At 37.9% G+C, this 20,787-nt stretch overlaps 1 protein-coding gene and 1 pseudogene across 2 annotated transcripts in view; both read left to right on the forward strand.

The window, feature by feature from the left end:
• LHFPL6 (LHFPL tetraspan subfamily member 6) overlaps positions 1 to 20,787 on the forward strand; it is a 234,499-nt gene that overhangs the window by 59,634 nt on the left and 154,078 nt on the right. The window lies entirely within an intron of this gene.
• The window catches only part of LOC102442928, a 55,442-nt pseudogene that overhangs the window by 19,874 nt on the left and 14,781 nt on the right, over positions 1 to 20,787 (forward strand).

Genomic DNA, 20,787 nt, shown 5'->3' on the forward strand with positions numbered 1-20,787 from the left:
CATATATACATACATACATACAGGGTCCCAAAAATGTATATACACATTTTGAATAATTATAAAGGCAATGTTTATTAAAATATATTTCTTTTTCAAAATTGAGCTATCAGCTGTTAAAGAGTGCATACACTTTTTAACACCCTGTATGTATGTATGTATATGTGCATATATATACTTACATATATATACTTATATATATACTAGAGGTCCGATGCATGAAATTTGTGCAAGAGTAGGCCTTCCTTCCCCTGGCTGCCAACACTGGCTTCCCTCTGACACCCGGGACCCGGGATTCCCTCGCAGTCCTGACTTCGTCCAGAAGGTGGTCTGGAAGGACATCTGGTCTAATTAGCATATTATGCTTTTATTATTATAGATATTTATATGTATTACAGCTCAAACATACTATGTAAATATCACTTAACTACCATCCAAGTGAAGATACAGAATATTTTATGTTTTTAGCACTCCAGGAGGTGTCCCAATCCCTCTTTTCAGTCAACCTTTCCATTCACTCCCATGTTAACCTGTTCCACACATTTTAAATGAGCGTCTACTCAGTGTCAGGCACTGTTCTAGGCACTGGAGCAGATACAAAGATGAATAAGATGATCCCTGCTCTCTAGCAGATCAGGGCTCAGAGATAGAAATAAGCATATAAATAAAAATGTGCATAACTACTCTAATAATTATAAAGGACAGTGAGAGTAAAGGGAGATAATTCATGTGAGCTGGAGTAGTTAGAAAAGACTGTGCATAAGAGAGGAGAGTTTATTTTAGTTGGATCTTGAAGGATAATAAATAGGATTTTCAGAGGCAGAGCTCAAGATGAGGCCTCCAGGTAAGGAGAACACTAGGAGTTAAGACTCAGAGGCAGGAGTAAGGGTTGCAGTGGCTTATGGAGGGACTGAAATCTTGTGTGAGTGCATAATTAATGACATAATGGCAACCTTTGGAGATGCCTGAACACCAGAATAATGAAACATGCCTGTAGAATTTAATTTTATTTTTTCTGTCTGAAAATTTTCATAAAGAGCAAATATGGAAAAATTGCAGGATTTGATTTATATTCAAGCTATGTCTTTACAGCCACAAAAACCAAACTACCTTTATTAAGAGTGATTCATTTTCTTAGCAGGATAGGGAGATGGAGGGTGCTCTTAGGAAACTACTGGGTTGGTCAGAGGCAGCTTAAGTTTCCATGCTGTGACCCCTGATGGTTTTCATTAGTAAAATCTGCTAAATTACTGGAGAAATAAACCTTTATTAATCTTGTCAGATTTACTCATCTTGTAGAGAAAGTATACTTCTAGTATTTTCTCAGCAACAGAGTACTTGCTAAGTATTAGCTATTCTTGCTTTACTTTGAACTTCTACTCAGAACTGAAATGAGTATATTAGTTTCTTTCCCTGTTCATTTGTGTTCTAATGAGAAAAAAATTTCGAAATGCATTTGTTTCTACTCTGGTAAACTGTCCTTTATCTAAGTTAATAAAGAAAAAGGGTTATCCCAAATTAGCTAAATAGAAGTTTGACAATTTAAAACAATTTGAGAGGTGTGTAATTTTATTATTTCCCCATTAAAACATTTTTTTCAACTTTTAGATAAGTATTATCTAATGGAAGTTTATTTATGGGAGGATACAACTATTTTGTAATTGTGATATTAATTGCTAACCCCCAAACTCCCACAATGGGTTGAAAACTCATCATATGAAGGAGATCACATATATCCCTGATGATCATATTTCCCATCAAAAAATCCTATCTGCTAGGTTAGGGCAGAGATAAATCTTGCCTCCTGTCAACAAATTTACATAAATCTTCAGGCTACAAATTGTAAAAATACAGTAGTATTTCTAGTAATATGTATTATTTCCTGGGTGAGTATAGTTAAAAGTAGGTTATTTTAAAAATAACATGTTTCTATAAACAACTTTCTAATTGTTTCAAATTTCTAAAAATAATTTATTTTTATAATATCTTTTAAAGTAACTTCTTTTTATATCATTTCTGGAGAGTTTAAATTAAAAATCACAAAATAATACATAGAAGTAATAAGAAGACTCTAATGTGATTTTTTTACAAGCCTCCTACTTTACTGCCCAATTTGAGCCATAATGTATATTACCATAAAAAATGTAGTTCTATATATAGCTTTGTATTTTATTTCAATTATTTTTATGACCTTGAATCTTGGCAGGAGTTCCACTCCACCCTTCCTCCCTCATTTCCAAATAATTTATCAGCTATCTTAACCCCATAGTTTTCTTCCCTAAAAATTTAAATCATGATTTCTTATTAATAAAGCATCTGTATACCATGAATTTTCCCTAAGTTTTTTATTCATCATCTCTATGAAATTCTTTTAGAAACTAAGTCTATTCAAATTTCATGCCAACCATATTCTATCATGGAAAGTTTATTACATGCAGGTTAACTGGTAGAGCATAAAATTGAATAGACTAAAACTTTCCATTATACAAGGTGGGACAAAAGTAAGCTTACAGTTGTTCGTATGGAAAATAATACAATAATTAATAAATATAGTAATGATACAAGAATAAACTGTTTTGCATACTCACAACTGTAAACCTACTTTTGCTATACCCTGTATGTAAACTTTTAATAGGCAGTCTGAACCAATGGTGAAACTTAATCCTCTAAATATTTTATCCTACTTCTATATTTCTACTGCAATCTTGAAGAGAAATCTGAGTTTGTGGGGATCATTCCTTCAAGATTGCTCATTTATGAGCATCCAGACAGACAGACACATTTGTTTTAATTGAACATGTACCTACTTGGTAAAAGGTCCTGACCTCCTCTATTTCGTGTGCAGGTGGATTGAGTCCACTGAGAGTAGTTTACCCAGACCCATCGGGAGCCTCCCAGCCAACTTGGCACATGCATGCACATTGTGAATGAAAATACTGACTTGCTGAGTAACCAGTGTCCTAAAAGAGTGGTTTGGTTACAGTGGTGTAGTAAGGTGACTTTTCCAGTTTTCTTCAAAAGCTTCTCAAGTGCTAATCAGTTTCAGAACCAGAGATCCCTGGTGCATTTGGGACAGAAGAGCCTTTTCAGGATTGAATATTCTTCTTATATACTTATTTTGCTTTATAGTACATTGATTTTTTAAATATAAAATCTCTGAGTCACATGATGGAGAAAAGACTAGCTGTGTAGTGTAGGAAAACACTTGGCAGCTATTACATTCTCAAAGTGGATAGGAACCGTATGCTGCTACTGTTCTAAATGCAAAGGAAAAAAGAATCGAAAGGATAAGGTAATACCCAGCTGGTGTGGCTCAGTGGTTGAGCGTCGACCTATAAACCAGGAAATAGAGATCGAGGCGCATGCCTGGGTAGAGGACTTGGTCCCCAGTGGAGGGAATGGGGGAGGCAACCAATTGATGATTCTCTCTCGTCATTGATGATTCTGACTCTCTCTCCCTCTCCCTTCCTCTCTGAAATCAATGGAAATATATTTTTAAAAAAGATTAAGGTATGCCATATTGTATATTGTGGCCAAAGATTATATTTGTTATGAGCCCAGCATCTATTTTTTAATGAAGGGATATATTGGGGCCTGCAAACTATGCCCTGTATGCACCTTTTTTTTTGTAAATAAAGTTTTATTGAGACATAGTCATGCACATTCATTTACATATTGTCTATGGTTGTCGCCTTGCTACAATGGTAAAGTTGAGTAAATGCAAGAGAGTTCATAGGTTTCATGGGGGCTAAAAAATTTACTGTCTTGCTCTTTACAGAAAAGATTTGCCAATCCATGGGTAAATGACTAAATAAAATTTTATGTAGAGATATTTTAATGCAAATCACAGATATCCTCACATTCCACCTTTAATTTCTTAAGTTGAGTAATTTTTCCTAACAAAATTATTATACCTAACAAAATTAATAGTTATTCCTCAATGTAATTAGATACATTACATAAACATTTCAGTTCATATAAAAATTTCTGAATTGTTTTCAAAATGTTATTTACAATTGGTTTGTCCAAGTCAGAAGCCAATCTGGTACTATGCATCTGATGTTTGTGTCTCTCAAGTCTCCTTAACTCAAGATATGTCCTCTTTTTCATGACACTGACTTTTTGAAAAAGCCAGGTCATTTGTCCTGTAGGATGTCTCACTTTCTGGAATGTATCTGATTGCTTTTGATTGGTATCATCCAGTAAGTTCCTCTGTGCCCTGGATTTACTGTAAACTGGCCATTAGATTTCAACTGAATTCATGTTAAACATGATTGTCAAGAAATCATGAGAAGTGATCCTTAAATCTGCATCAAATCTGAAGATTTGTGCTACCAGTGTTTTAGTGGCACTAAGATCGACCAAGTTATTTTAAAAATAAGAAAAATGGCATATAAAAAGTAAAAATATAATGCAAGAAGTAAAGACTTAGGAAAAGAACTTGCAACCTGACATTGATTTCTTGGTCTCTGTACTGTTCCAGGCTGCTCCTCAGCATGGTAACCTGACCTTGACTCTCCATTGTTTTTTAAGTGGTTTTGTCCTTAGATCATATTCTAACTCAATGAAGTTTTGTAGTAATGGTTTAGTAAAATTGGCCTAGACCTGTTTTACTGATAATTGTATTTTGAGTTTGGGTTTTGAGTTACTGAGAGTTTTGCTTTTGTTGTATTCCTTTCTTTGTTGTTAAGTGAACTAATATGAGAAAAAAAGGAACAAAATGATAAAGATTGTAAAGAATGATAATAACGTGAAGGAAATTGAAAGAAGTGATTCAGATTTAGTTAAATTTAAGCTGTAAATTAATAATTGCATTTAAGTTATTATAGCCATTTAAAATTTTGAATGGGTTTATATGTATATAGAGAGAGACATCAATATGAGAGAGAAACATTGATCAGTTGCCTCCCATACTTGCCCTGAGTGGGAATTGAACCCACCACTTTGGGTGTATGGGATGACGCTCCAACCAACTGAGCTACCTGGCCAGGGCTGAATGGATTTTTAAAGCATTCAAATTTCCTAGTGTGGAAGGTTGCAGAGGCTTTTTCTCTGGCATGAAATAAACTGTAAGGATAAATCTGTCTGACGTAGACACTCTGGAACATGTGCCCTTTGAAGATGGACTTTTATCGTGTTGGTCTGAGTTTCTATTTTGCCTTATAACTGTTATTTCTTTGGTTCATGAGCTTATGTTTTACAGCCTAGGTATAATTTCTTGTGCACTTTAGCTAAAATTATGTAGAATTGTTTGGTGTGTATATTTAAGATTGTGAACTTATAACGGTCAGTGATCTAACCTGTCCCATTATTTTCAGGCAGGAATGTGTGTATGGCTTTTGCAGAAGGAGGGATAGAGTGAGAAGTGGGAAGACACTACAGAGAACAGTGAATGAACTTAAAAAATTCCACAAGGTTCAAGGATCCCATCAGTAGGAAAACAGTTAATCAAAATGACAGGTGCAGAGGTACAAGTCCGTTGAGGTAATACTGAACAGCCTTGTAATTACCTTAAGGAAATGTCTGAGTTTCTCTTCAATCTTGAATGTACCAGTATTAGAATAAGTACAGAGAGGAGATAGCTAGGGCTCAGGAGTTGACAAAGAATCATGCTTCATTGTTTTAGGAAAATAATTGCCTAAAAAGAAACTGCCTATCACCTGCTGATGAAGTCTTATGTAAATCAGAACTGGATTCATTACTAACTGACTCATTATAATATAAGTTTAAGTAGAATTTTAACTGCATTCTGCTGGTCAGACATGCAGGAGATCTGGGTTAGGAGGAAAGATCCTGGTGAATGATAAAAGGAGAGGGATTAGGAGGAGGTGGAGAGAGCTGCTAGAGCAGGCTCTAGGTATGGCACCTGGGAATTGAGAGAAGGCAGGAAGAAGGTTTGGTGGGAACAGCTTCAGATTTCAGTGCATTTCTGAGATCTCAGCTAGGTCAGTGGGGAGTCCTCAAGTATCAATTGCCCATTAGAAGAGTCCCAAGTGGGGCAGGAATGACTAACTCTAATAGCAGTGCTTAGTCATTGGCTGGGAGAACATTGGGGGAGGCATGACTTTGGCATTAGTGCAGAAGATGTGGTGAGTGGCATCCATTCTGTTGACCCTGCTTCTCTCTTGAAGGGAGATCTGAGTGGTGAAACTCCATGGCTGCCAAAGCCAGCATTGTCTATGAAAGCAACTTCTATCAATACACATCCCATCTCCCTCCCAACCTTCCCCCCACCTCTCCATCACTTCCCTCCCCCCCACCTCCCCACCTCCCTCCCCGTCTTTTTAAAAAAATATATTTTATTGATTTTTTACAGAGAGGAAGGGCGAGGGATAGAGAGTTAGAAACATCGATTCCCTCCCCGTCTTTATTCTTGGTTTCCATGCCTTCATAGCCATCACTTGGCTGCATAATTAAATTTAACAAAGAGAATGACACTCTGCAATGTATATTTCTTTAACATTTTAGAGATTGCCCCATGGGAAAATGTTTTGATAGTTCAATTTTATTACTTGCTGCTTGTGAACTTAGGACTGTGACCTGATAAATGGTAGATCTTTTGCCAACTAGATAATGAAAAAGACACTTAACGTATTAAGAGAATGGTGATATTACCATAACTAATTTTTCCTTTTCTACATAGTGTCAAGCAGAATGGCTGAAGTAGGTAATCAATAAATGCTTTGTGAATGGTTGAGAAGGGTTATTCTGATCTCTATTTACTTGAGTTATTTATTTAGATTGCAGATGGTCTCTGTCTAACCCCAGACCCCTTCTTTGTTACGTACCAAGCTTAATTGTTCACTGTAAAAACCAAAACAGGCAATTATGACTCTCAAAGGAAGAGATAAAATCACAGCAGAAGAAGTGTTTTTGTCTCTAACAAATCTTCAATTTAATTTATTTGCTTTAATTTAGGTACAAAATGTAACAGCACACATATCTCTGAAGGTCAATTTCAACCAAATAAAAGTTGGTACCTAGTAAAACAGAATGTGGACACTACCCCTGAATCCACAGAGCAACCCAACCAAGTGCCTGAAATTACCTTATAAAGACCTTGCTTCCCTATTAATATAGCTAAAAATATCTACCCTCTGCTCTTTTGAATTTTTATTTAAATTTCTTCCAGCAAGAGATATATTTTTTATTTTACAATGCCAGCCAAATTTTTAAAGGAAAACAAGTGATCATTGGGGTAACACAGCTGCTCTGCTGTTTCTAGCTCCAGCAAAAAAGAATTCTTGTTTCATTTATTAAATTTTTTGTCTTAGAAATGTCTATGACATGAAATGAAACTAGTTAGTATCAAGTTGGTTATAGAGATATTTTCCATGCTACTTTTCAGGCCACTTGTATTCATGAGTTATAGATTTAGTATCCAGTTCCAATGTAAAGGAGGGGTTCCCCCACACCAACAAGTAATTCTCTGACATCAGCTGGGTGTCTTGCAATTCAACTCAATTCTAACACTATCTATCCAGAGATAGCATCAGATTCTACAGGTTAAGGGCTGCCTTCCACTTCAGATGCCAATTGTAAGTTTAGGTTGTTATTCGTGTTTCTGACTAAATGGCTATAAATCAGAGGTTCCCATGACCCCCTTAGGTTTGACTAATTTGCTAGAGTGGCTCAGAGAACTCAGAAAAACTGTTTATTCACTAGATCACTGGTTTATTACAAAGGATATTAAAGGATAGGTATCAACAACAGATGAAGAGATACATAGGGCAAGGTCTGAACAAAAGAGCTTTTGTTTCTGTGGAGACTAGGGTCAGCTAAAACAAGGAAGCATTCTGGTTCCCCAACCTGGAAGCTCTCTGAAGCCCCTCCTTTGGGGTTTTTATGGAGGCTTTATTACATAGGCATGATTGATTAAGTCATTGACCACTGGTGATTGATTCAATCTCCAGCCCCTCTTCCCTCCCTGAAGGAAATCAGGGGGTGGGACTAAAAGTTCCACCCTTCTTGTCATGTTGATTCCCTTAGCAACCAGCCCCTATCAGTAGGTGCTTTCTTTTCTTTTTTTTAAAATATATTTTATTGATTTTTTTACAGAGAGGAAGGGAGAGAGATAGAGTTAGAAACATCAATGAGAGAGAAACATCGATCAGCTGCCTCCTGCATACTCCCCACTGGGGATGTGCCCGCAACCAAGATACATGCCCTTGACCGGAATCGAACCTGGGACCCTTCAGTCCGCAGGCCGACGCTCCATCCACGGAGCCAAACCAGTTAGAGCAGTAGGTGCTTTCTAAGAGTCACCTCATTTGAGAATATCTGAGTACTTCCTACCATTGTGTAGGTTGTCTTTACATTTTGTTGATGGTTTTCTTTTCTGTGCAAAAGTTTTTTAGTTTGATGTAGTCCCTTTTGTTTATGTTTTATTTTGTTGCCCTTTTCCTAGGAGACATAAAAAAAAAAATACTACTATGGAAGGAGGCAGAAGGGCATCGGGAAGCAGCCTGGGGGATATACTTGTGAGACAGGTACTAAGTAGGACAATTTGTAAACCCTCCTCAAGAGGACTCAAAAAAAGGAAGGAAGGAAGGAAGGAAGGAAGGAAGGAAGGAAGGAAGGAAGGAAGATAAAAGTCATCTCATTAACATAAACTCAGTTGTGGTGCAAGGGTCTTGTTATGAATAACTAGAGGCCCAGTGCACGAAAGCATGCATGGGTAGGGTTCCTAGGCCTAGCCTGTGATCAAGGCCAACTTCTGCCTGCTTGCCAGTCCCCAGTCCCGCCCTGCCTCCACCCACCCCAGTCCTCCATAGTTCCCCATTCGCCACCCAGTGATCGGAGCCTGTGGGCAGAGAGGAGGGACCAAGAGGTCTGCCTTCTACCTGCTTGCCAGTCCCCAGTCCCACCCTGCCACCACACCCACCCGGGTTCCTCATGGTTCCCCGTTGGCCATCCAGCAATCGGAGCCTGCGGGATGGGTGGAGGGATTGAGAGGTGGTCAGTGCATCTCATAGCGACTGGTCAGTTGGTCATTTGGGTCATTATGCTATTATGGTCGCTGGCCTTTTATTATATAGGATGACACCCATTTTACCCTATGGCTCTGAATTAATTTCAGAACCTGAGAATAAGAGACCAAATATAACAGAAGATGCTCCCATTGCTCTTATCGCTCAGAGAATTGCAAGGCTTTGGGGAACTGTGAGTCAGAAACCATGGATGAAGACTAAAATACACATTTATTATAAATCATAATATCATAACATCTAAAAACAACAACAAAAAAGTAGGGGATGATTTGAAGACAGTAAGTGTGAAAAGTAGTGGGTCAAATAACTGTAACCAGTTTCTTCAGAGCTTGTAATGCAAACTAATAACATTAATTAATCTGCCAGTGGGAGGGTATAGTGTGCAATATTTTCCAATATTATTTAGTTATGGATCTCTTTCTTTGCAACATTTATTAATGTTTTGTGGAACTGGTATTCTTCTGAAACATAGCTTGGAATTACAGTGTTACAACTGTCTTGTATTTTATTGTTTGCCATTAAAGATGATTATAATCTCATCCACTTTGGGTTGATTAAAACTTTTACTCCTAGAAAGAAGCCATGTTTATTTATTTTTAAGGTCTGGAGGAGATTACATTTGGTCCCATGGGCTACAAATATGGTACAAGTAAAAATATTAGTATTTCTCTTCATTAAAGAAAATGTTATGTTTGAATATATGAAAAAATATATTATTATAATACACCATTTTACCTGCTTTATATTATTTGGGTCATTATAAGATTTTATTAACAAAAATGGTGATGCTGCAACAAAAATAATGAAAAACCATTGTTTGTGTGAGTAGAGCAGTGGTGATTGAAAAACATCAATCAGGGCTGTATTGTGGACCGCATGCATTTCTATTTAATTGGGGAAGTACTGGGAGCCATTGAGTAGGCAAGAGTAGGATTAGTGTTATCCTTTAAGGAGAATAATCTGACATCGGAATGAAAAATGGTTTGAGCTGAGAAAATATCAGAGGGAATCGGTATTATCAGTCAGAAATCCACTGCAACCATCTATGGGAGAGGGACAAGGAGGAGATGGTTTAGGGGTAATTTTCAAAATTTCTGTTTCACAGTCCTACTGTTGGCATTATATTTTGTATAGAGTTGTCATGTGGACTTTTAGAAACATAAACCAATAACAAAAGGTCAAAAAGTAGAAGCATACGACTGCACATAAAATATAAAAGCCGTATCTGTTTTCACGGTTGCCTCTTGACAGCTGTTGATGAAGTGCATCAAATGGTTCTTCACAGTCTTAGCCTAAGTCACCTATCTTTTGTCTCAGAGTTCTCCTTTCTTAGGTGTACTTGTGGCAAAAGGGTTGAATTACAAAATTATGTTCTGCAACATGTTTTTTCAGCACAAGTTATTTCCTCTTTAGTTGAATTTTCCTTGTTCTTATTGTGATGTTTGAACTTCTCTGTTAGGGGATTTGCAGATCCTACATTTTTATTTCTAAGTGTATATGCTTGCTTCAGTCCACAAAAATGCTTTGACTTGAGTTGTCTGGAATCTTAACAGAGCCTCAAGGACATGTTAATTTAAAATAACCCCTTCCATTTAATATAGTGTGCTCTCATTTTTTTTTGTTTAAAATTTTTATATAGAGGAAGAAAATGCAAGCACAGCTGTGTTTTCAGAGACAATGAGATTCATTAATTCTCATTTGCATAAATGACATTTCTACCAGTGCAGCTTCTTTTTCTATTACAAACTAGATGCAATCTATCCAGAAAAAAAAAGAAAAAAGATGTTTCCTAATAGTCTGTCACTAGTGTATGGTCTGTGTCTAGATAATTTTTAATACTTGTTCTGACAATAAACTGTCCTCATACAGATCATTGGGAAAAAGCTAGACAAATACCATATGATCTCACTTATATGTGGAATCCAATGAACAAAGTAAACTGATGAACAAAATAGAAACAAAGCCCTGAAAACATGGAACAGATTGATGGCTGTCAGAGGGAAGGGGGGAGGGTGGACTGAATGAAAAAAGATGAAGGGATTAGCCAAAGAACATCCTATATAATAAAGAGGCAATATGCAAATTTACCATCACTACAACACAAAAGATGGCCGCCCCCATGTGGTCAAAGATGGCTTGCAGGGGAGGGAAGTTAGGTGTGACCAGGCCAACAGGGGAGGGAAGTTGGGGGGACCAGGCCTGCAGGAGAGGGAAGTTAATGGTGACCGGGCCAGCAGGGGAGGGCAGTTGGGGGGGGCAGGCCTGCAGGAGAAGGAAGTTAGGGGTGACCAGACCAGCAGGGGAAGGCAGTTGGGGGTGACCAGGCCGGCAGGGGAGGGCAGTTGGGGGTGACGGGGCTAGCACAGGAGGGCAGTTGGGGGCAATCGGGCCGGCAGGAGAGCAGTTAGGCATTGATCAGGCTGGCAGGGGAGTGGTTAGGGAGTGATCAGGCTGGCAGGCAGAAGCGGTTAGGAGCAATCAGGCAGGCAGGCAGGCGAGCGGTTGGGAGCCAGCAATCCTGGATTGTGACTAAACGGGCAGTCAGACATCCCTCAAGGGGTCCCAGATTGGATAGGGTGCAGGCTGGGCTGAGGGACAACCCCCCCAGTGCACAAATTTCGTGCACCGGGCCTCTAGTATATAGATAACCCATAGACACAGTCAACAGTGTGGTGATGGCCAGAGGGAAGGGGGGTTGGGAGCTGGATGGAGGTGGGCAAATGAGGGGAAAATGGGAAATATCTACAATAGTGGCAACAATAAAAAAAAAGAAAGAACAAAAGAAAAATCTATAGTTTGTTCATTAGCTATAATACATAATTCTGGCATGAGTTTAACTTGCAAATAGTTACTCTATGAAAGGCTGAGGCAGTTAAATGTATATTGCTTGTGATACTGTCCTAATCTATAGGCAGCAGGAGGCAGTGCTTTCAGGAGTTTCTGCTTCTCTAACCAACACTGTAATTTTGACAGAGGTTTTTTAAGGAGGCTTCTTTGACTCTGTTGAAATGAAGTTGAGAGTTTGAACTTTCACTGCAAATTTTAGGCTTTTTTCCATGTGTGCTTCCCTAGGTTCAGTTGCAGGTATGCAGTATCATTCATTTGCCTTGTCAGGACTTCCATTTACCCAGTTCTTGGTGTGAGGAGACACTATTCATATTTGATATAAAGTGCATGGTGCCCTTTGGATTTGTGGGATTTGATGACACTGATCCAATTATCCACATTGAAAACTTTCCAGTGGGATAAGTTCAAGTTCTTAAACACTGGCAGGTACAATGCTCCACAGTGCCCATCCCTGCCCCTCCAGGCACTTCTCTTCCTACAATCTCCCTGCCCACTTACAGTTCTCAGAGAGGAATGTGGCTTTCGAAGGTCTCCATGCCTTCGTATACTCTCCTTTAATAATGGTTTTACCATTTTATGTTCACCTAAAGAAATCTACTCATTCATTCATTAATTCAATAGTTATTTTTTGAGCACCTCCTATGTATTATGCTAAGCACATAGAATATACTCAATTATAGCTTTAAATTGGACAAATTAATCTTTGGAAAAGCCTCAGCATAAAATTACCTCTTATAAAACTTTCTTCTTCTTGGCATTTTATGCACAATTAAAAAATTTTTTTCACTTTGTTTTCATTTATATTGTGTTGTGGTTGCTTGTTTTATCTGTGTATTTTCTTCCTCTGGACCATAAGTACTTTGAGTACAGATCTTATTTTTTATTTCTTTCCCAACAAATACCTCAATAAATTTGAAAGAGCAAAAGTTAGAGTAGAATAGACTGAATTCCAATTCCACCTCTTACTAGCTTGGCAAGTTAATTAACTTCTTAAAAACTGAATTCCTCATTTGTGTATTGGAGATAAGAACATGTAATTTAATTAATTAAACAAGGTTTATTTATTTTCACTTGTGTCCTTAGACTTTAAATGAGAACATGTTTGTACATTTCCAGTATAAATGCCTGGAAATGCCTTCCACACTGGGTATGAACATTCTGAAGTGTCCACAGTGGTAGTTTTCTTTTTCCCCCTTTCCTGTGACTTTGAGCATAGTAGGAACTAATGAATGTCTGTTGAACAAATGGATAAAGCACACAGGGTTTCTGTCATTAAATATGTTTAGATGGAACGGAGGGAATTGGCATGAATTTTATATTTCTTGGTAGTGGCATCTCTGTTGATTGGGTGTTGCATAACAATAACCATATCTTCCAGCTGTCTTAAACAAAAACTGACTGGCCCTGCCTTAACCATCTTTCTTTCTTTTGGCAGAAAAAAGTAATTATTTAAAAATTTAGTCATATCTTTTTCCTTCCAAAGACTCTAAGGAACACTATAAATAACTTTATTATTCATTTTGTGTTAATTCTTTTTGCCAAACATGAAAATATATTTAGAGGGAATTCCTGGAAAAATATCTGGGGACCTAAAAATAATAATCATGGTTTTATTTTAAGCTTGTCCACAGGGGTGTCAAGTTCAAGAATTATTGCCCAGATGTACAGGAAGTAGCTCATAAATTCTGTTTCTCACTGTTTTATCTTCCCTACAATGGAAATAATTTTTAATATCATAGACAGAAATGGGAAAATTCCACTCTTATTTGTAAAGGTTAAACTATGGTGACTGAACATTGACAGGGACACTCTCAGTGGCTGGCTTCTGGGAGAGTGAGATGCTCTATACTGTAGAGTTGGTAGCCTGGCATTCAGGATCTACCAGATGTTGCTGGGCCTGTTCCTCTTTGGCATCTCCAAACTGCTGTTTGAGGCCCTAAAAGGTGATCATGGTACCTGATTAAAAGTTCTTTGTTTCCCATTTTAAGTCAAACTTCTTCAATATTCAGAGGCCTAGTTCCCTTTAATTAGAGGGGAGGAGAAAGATTTGTAATTTGAGTAGGGAGTGGTAAGCAATCCCATGAAGAAGCAGATTCAGCCGGGTTGGGGGTACAGGGCAGCACTAGGGGACATTAGTGAGTGCAGAGCTGACCTGGACTCTGAGGCCCAGTGTGGGGAATGTGCCAAATTGTCCTTCTGTCTAAGTTCTGGCTTGATTCACAGTGTGGATCACTAGATACTTTTTCTTGCCCTCAACAAAAGCCAAAATGGTGGGTTCTCTCTTTGTAGGATCATCTCAAGAGGAAGAAGGTGATATTCTGTATGATTTAGAACTAGACTATGAGCTAACATATATGTACAAAGTAGGAAACAGATCAGATATAAACTTGTATTTTCTACCTTAAAGTTTTATGACTGCAAATCTTATTTCTAATGGGAGCAACTGTGGGTTCTTAAATCTGTAATTCTAACAACTTGATTGAACTCCTGCCATGTGCAGGGAAGTTTTTGGAATGTAAATAAAGAGAAGTATGAACGTATGTCCCTGTTCTACTGGGTTTATAACCTGTTTGGGAAGGCAAAAAGAAACGTTAAAGGTAAGTCACAAGAGCACAGGAAAATAGCAACTACATAACTAGAAGAAGCAGCCTCAGTTAGATACTGACACTGGGAAGTTTTTGGATTTAGAGCAAAACGTGAAAGCTGAAATAGTCTATTCTGACCACAGAACATTAAATGGTTTCTGCTCCTGGGAGCATAGTGTCATCTTTTGAAACTGACCTCAACTAGGTAGGTCCAAATCTAGCAGCACAAATCTGTCACAGGAAAGAAAGAAGAACTAATCTCAGATATATCTTCAGCTGCTCAAGGAGCATTGTCTTTTTATTTTTTTAAAATATATTTTATTGATTTTTTACAGTGAAGAAGGGAGAGGGATAGAGAGTCAGAAACATCGATGAGAGAGATTGATCAGCTGCCTCCTGCACGCCCCCCAGTGGGGATGTGCCCGCAACCAAGATACATGCCCTTGACTGGAATCGAACCTGGGACCCTTCAGTCCGCAGGCCGATGCTCTATCCACTGAGCCAAACCGGTTCGGCAACATTGTCTTTTTAACAAGATTATTTTTAGTGTCTGTCTGTTTAGTGATATGATAACGCATGCATTTATTTCGAACCAATATGAAAATAATACTATGAAATGATAGTAGAGGAAGGCAAGAGACTTCATTGTAAGTAGCAGGACTTGGTTTTATCCATGATGCTGCATTTATTAAGGGTTAGTGCCTGTCAGATAACATTGTTTCTTTGGGATTGGTCAGAACCATTCCTTCCTACATCCACTGAGCTTTAAATAAAATGAGAAGTTGTTACTACATTTTAGTAAACTTGAGACTTTTCATGAGGATTATGCTTTTACTGTGTTGATTATGCCTTTTGTGTGAATGGTATACTGGTTTCTATCATACAATTATGAATATTTCCTAATGGGTCAGCTTAAGAAGAGATAAAGTTTTTTTAATACATAATCTGACTTTTGGAAACATGTATGGCTTGGCCATTCTTATTTTTTTGTCATTGTTCTTCAATGTCAAAGTGCATAAAGAAGATGCAAGGTTACTTAGGCACTTAAGTAACATTTACTAGTCACTCTCCCTTTCTAGTGGCTGAATGCTATTTAAATTAAACCTTGAGAGTTTAATCTGGAATTAGTGAATAACATTAAATTTACTGAAGCTGGACACGAAGGTTAAAGATGATATTAAATGCAGAAATGCAATACTATGACACAAGATGTTCTCAGGAAATTATTTTATCATCTCCTTTCAATTCAGAACTATGCCACAATGCTTTTCACTTTTGAAACCCAAGTGTTAAAAAGACAATACCCTTTCAGACTTGTGGGAGCTCCCTTGTAGGTAACTAACTGCTTTTCTTTTGCTGCTTTTAATTCTTTCTTTGTCTTTAATTTTGTATTTTAATTTTGATGTGTCTTGGTGTGGGCCTTTTTGAGTTCATCTTGTTTGGGGCTTTCTGGACTTGTATGTCTATTTCCTTCACCAGGTTAGGGAAGTATTATGTCATTATTTTTTCAAATAGGTTTTCAATTTTTTGCTCTCTCCCTCATCTCCCACATGATGTGAATGTTGGTACACTTGAAGTTGTCCCAGAGGCTCCATACACTATCTTCACTTTTTTGGATTCTTTTTGCTGTTCTGATTGGGTGTATTTGCTTCCTTACATTCCCAAGTGCTGATTTGATTCTCAGCTTCATCTACTCTACTGTTGTTTCCCGGTAAATTAGTCTTCATTTCAGTTAGTGTATCCTTCCCGCTGGTTCTGTAGGGGTGGTCTCAGAAAAGGAACAGTGGCCTCTGCCACCATTTCTTTCAGGTAGAAAGCTGTCCTACACCAGCTCTTGTCCTGATGCCAGACAATTTAATTCATCACCATATGTCCTTGGTTCCTTTCAAGCTGCTGCTCCAGCACTTGAACACAGAGGGAGTAAGTATGAGTAAGTCCATGCACAGGCTCTTTAAGAGGAATTGCCTGGGACTCCAGCAATTCTGTTTTCCTCCACCTCAACTTCTTCTGGTTTTTACAGTCAGAAGTTATGGGGACCTCGCCCTAACCGGTTTGGCTCAGTGGGTAGAGTGTCGGCCTGCAGACTGAAAGGTCCCAGGTTCGATTCTAGTCAAGGGCATGTACCTTAGTTGTGGGCACATCCCCAGTAGAGGGTGTGCAGGAGGCAGCTGATTGATGTTTCTCTCTCATTGATGTTTCTAACTCTCTATCCCTCTCCCTTCCTCTCTGTAAAAAAAAATTAATTATATATATATATATTTATGGGGACTTCTCTTTTTGGCTCTGAAACCCTGGGTTCCGAGGCCTGGTGTAGGGTTCCACAGGGGGGACCTCTGCAGCTGAGATATCCTTCCTAATTTTAAATATGTTTTCATTATTGATTTTAGAGAGAGGGGAAGGGAAGGGGAGAGAGAGAAACATCAACATCAATCGCTGCCTCCTGCACTCCCCCACCTGGGGATGAAGCCTGAAACTCAGGCATGTGCCCTGACCAAGAATCAAACCAGCAACATCTTGGTGCATGGGTCAACACTCAACCACAAGCCATACCGGCCAGGCTCCCTCCCCATTTTAAACTGCCACATGTGGACATGCCTGTTCCACATCTCCAACCCTCCTCCCAGTCTTGTAGATTCTTCTTTAAATCCCTAGGTGTAGGACTTCCACTCAGCTAGATTTTAGGAGGTTCTGAAAGATTGTTCTATAGTTTAGTTGTAATTTTGATGTGTTTGTAGGAAAATTCAAGTACTGTGTTTACCTACACGACCATCTTGACCAGAAGTTCCAGATTTTCTTCTTTTTTACAGTATTATAGTATTACAGTATTATCAGGTGTGTAAATGTATTGCAGTTTTTTAAAAATATATATTTTATTGATTTTTTACAGAGAGGAAGGGAGAGGGATAGTCAGAAACATCAATGAGAGAGAAACATTGATCAGCTGCCTCCTGCACACTCCCTACTGGGGATGTGCCCGCAACCAAGGTACATGCCCTTGACCGGAATCAAACCTGGGACCCTTGAGTCTGCAGGCTGACGCTCTATCCACTGAGCCAAACCGGTTAGGCTATTGCAGTATCTACTACTCATCTACTGATGAGCACTTGGGCTGTTTCAGATTTTGATTATTGTAAATAATGCTGTAATGCACATAGTGGTGCAAATATTATTCCAAATTAGTGTTTAAGGATTCTTAGGATATATTCTGAGAAGTGGGATCACTGGGTCAAAAGGCAGTTCCATTTTTAATTTTTTGAGAAAACTCCATACTGTTTTTCACAGTGGCTGCACCAGTCTGCATTCCCACCAGCAGTGCACTAGGGTTCCCTTTTCTCCACATCCTCACCAGCACTTATTGTTTGTCGATTTATTGATGATAGCCATTCTGGCAGATGTAAAGCGATATCTCATTATGATATTTTAAATTTATTGTTGACAGTATTACAGATGTTCCTCATTCCTCACCTCCTTTGTCCCCCTCCACCAAGCCCCCACCACAGGCCTTCCCTATGCTATTATTTGTGTCCATGGGTTATGAATATATGGATATATGTTATTTGGTTAATCTCTTCCTGTCCCCTCCACCACCTCCACTTTGAGATCTGTCATTCTGTTGTATGCATCTATGCCTCTGGACCTATTTTGTTCATCAGGGTTTTTTGTTCATTAAATTCCAAATATAAGTGAGATCATGTGATATTCTTATTTCGCTTAGCATAATAATCTCTAGGTCCATCCATGCTGTCACAAGAGATAAGACCTCCTTTTATACAGCCATGTAGTATTTCATGATGTAAAAGTATCACAGCTTTTTTACCCACTCATCAATTGATAGGCATTTGGGCTCTTTCCAGATCTTCAATATTATAAATAATGCTATTATGAACATAGGGGTGCATATATTCTTTCTTATTGATGTTTCAGGCTTCTTAGAGTGGGATCCCTTGGTCAAAAGACAGTTCCATTTTTAATTTTTTGAGGAAACTTCATACTGTTTTCCACAGTGGCTGCACCATACTGCATTCCCACCAACAGTGCACTAGGGTTCCCCTTTCTCCACATCCTTGCCAGCACTTATTGTTTGTTGATTTATTGATGGTAGCCATCTGGCACGTGGGAGGAATACCTCATTGTAGTTTTAGTTTGCATCTCTCTGATGATTGGTGACATTGAACATTTTTTTTCATATGTCTATTGGCCATCTGCATGTCCTCTTTGGAGAAGTGTCTATTCAGGTCTTCTGCCCATTTTTTAATTGGATTATTTTATCTTCCAGGTTTTGAGTTGTATATGTTCTTTGTATATTTTGGAAATTCACCCCTTATCAGATGTATCATGGGCAAGTATGTTCTTCCATTTAGTGGATTTCCTTTTTATTTTGTAGGCGGTTTCTTTGGCTTTGCAGAAGTATTTTAGTTTGATATAGTCCCATTTGTTTATTCTTTTCCTTTGTTTTCCTTGACCTAGGAGTTGTATCAGTGAAAATACTGTTGAATGAGATGTCTAAAATTTTACTGCCTATGTGTTTTTTTTCTCTAGTATTTTTAATGGTTTCACAACTTACATTTAAATCTTTTATCCACTTTGAGTTTATTTTTGTGTATGGTATAAATTGGTGATCTAATTTCATTTCTTTGCATGTACCTGTCCAGTTTTTCCAACATCCTTTATTGAAGAGATTGTCTTTAATGTATGCTCTTGCCTCCTTTGTCAAATATTAATTGACCATAATGGTGTGTGTTGATTTCTGGGTCTCTGTTCTGTTCCATTGAGCTATATGCCTGTTCTTATGCCAATACCAGGCCTTTTTTATTACAAACCTAAAGCCAACCTCATACTCAATGGGCAAAAACTGAAAATGTTTTCCTTAAGTTCCAGAAAAAGGGATGTCCACTTTCACCACTGTTAGTCAGTCCTAGCCATACCAATCTGACAAGAAATAAAAGGCATCTAAACTAGAAAGGAGGAAGTAAAGCTATCTTTATTTGCAGATAACATGATGTTATGCATTGAAAACCCTAAAGACTCCAACAAAAAGCAACTAGGTCTAATAGATGAATTTGGCAAATTAGCAGGATACAAAATTAATATTCAGAAATAGGTGGCATTTTTATACACCATTAATGGACTGTCAGAAAGAGAAACTAAGAAAACAATCCTATTTGCTATTGCAATCACCACACTGTTGTCCATATCCATGAATTCAATCTCTCTCTCTTTTTTTTTTTTTTTGCTCAATCCCTCCACTGTCCCTCCCACCACCACCAGAGTTGTCTGCCTGCTTTCTATTTATGAGTCTGTCTCTATCTTGCTAGGAAGTACAGTTCATTAAATTCCCCATATGAGTGACAGCATGTGGTACTTATCTTTCCCTGGCTGGCTTATTTCGATTAGCATAATGCTCTCCATGTCCATCCATGCTGTCCCAAAGGTAAAATTTTCTTCGTTTTTTTATGGCAGAATAGTATTCCATTGTGTAAATGTGCCACAACATTTTTATCAACTCATCTACTGATGGACACTTGGGCTGCTTCCAAATCTTGGCTATTGTAAATAATACTGCAATGAGTATAAGGGGGCATATATTCTTTCAAATTAGTGTTTTGGTTTTCTTTGGATAAATTTCCAGAAGTGGAATTGCTGGGTCATAAGGCAGTTCCATTTATAATTTTTTTGAGATTACCCCATATGCTTTTCACAGTGGCTACACCAGTCTGCATTTCCACCAACAGTGCACAAGGATTCCCTTTTCTCCACATCCTCACCAGCATTTGTTGTTTGTTGATTTATTGATGATAGGCATTCTGATAGGTGTGAGGTGATATCTCATTGTGGTTTTAATTTGTATTTATCTGATGATTAGAGACATTGAGCATTTTTTCATATGTCTCTGTATGTCCTCTTTGGAGAAGTGTCTATTCAGATCCTTTGTCCATTTTTTAATTGGATTGTTTTTTGGGGTGTTGAATTTTGTAAGTTCTTTAAAATTTTGGATATTAGCCCCTTATCAGATATATCATTGGCAAATATGTTCTTCCATTCAGTGGGTTGTCTTTTCATTTTGTTGATGGTTTCTTTGTGGTGCAAAAATTCTTTAGTTTAATGTAGTCCCATTTGATTATTTTTTCTTTTGTTTCCTTTGCCTGAGGAGATGTATCAGAAAAAATATTGCTACAAGAAATATCTGAGATTTTACTGCCTGTGTTTTCTTCCAAGATTTTTATGGTTTCAAGTCTTTTTAAAAAAATATATTTTATTGATTTTTTACAGAAGCCTGAGAAAGCCTGGGAAGTTGACTGCTTATTGGGACAGATCTCAAGGGCTGCAAAGGACTAAGCTTTTTTAAAAATATATATATTTTATTGATA

This window comes from Myotis lucifugus, unplaced genomic scaffold (assembly GCF_000147115.1).
Source record: "Myotis lucifugus unplaced genomic scaffold, Myoluc2.0 scaffold_7, whole genome shotgun sequence".
Lineage (NCBI taxonomy): Eukaryota > Metazoa > Chordata > Mammalia > Chiroptera > Vespertilionidae > Myotis > Myotis lucifugus.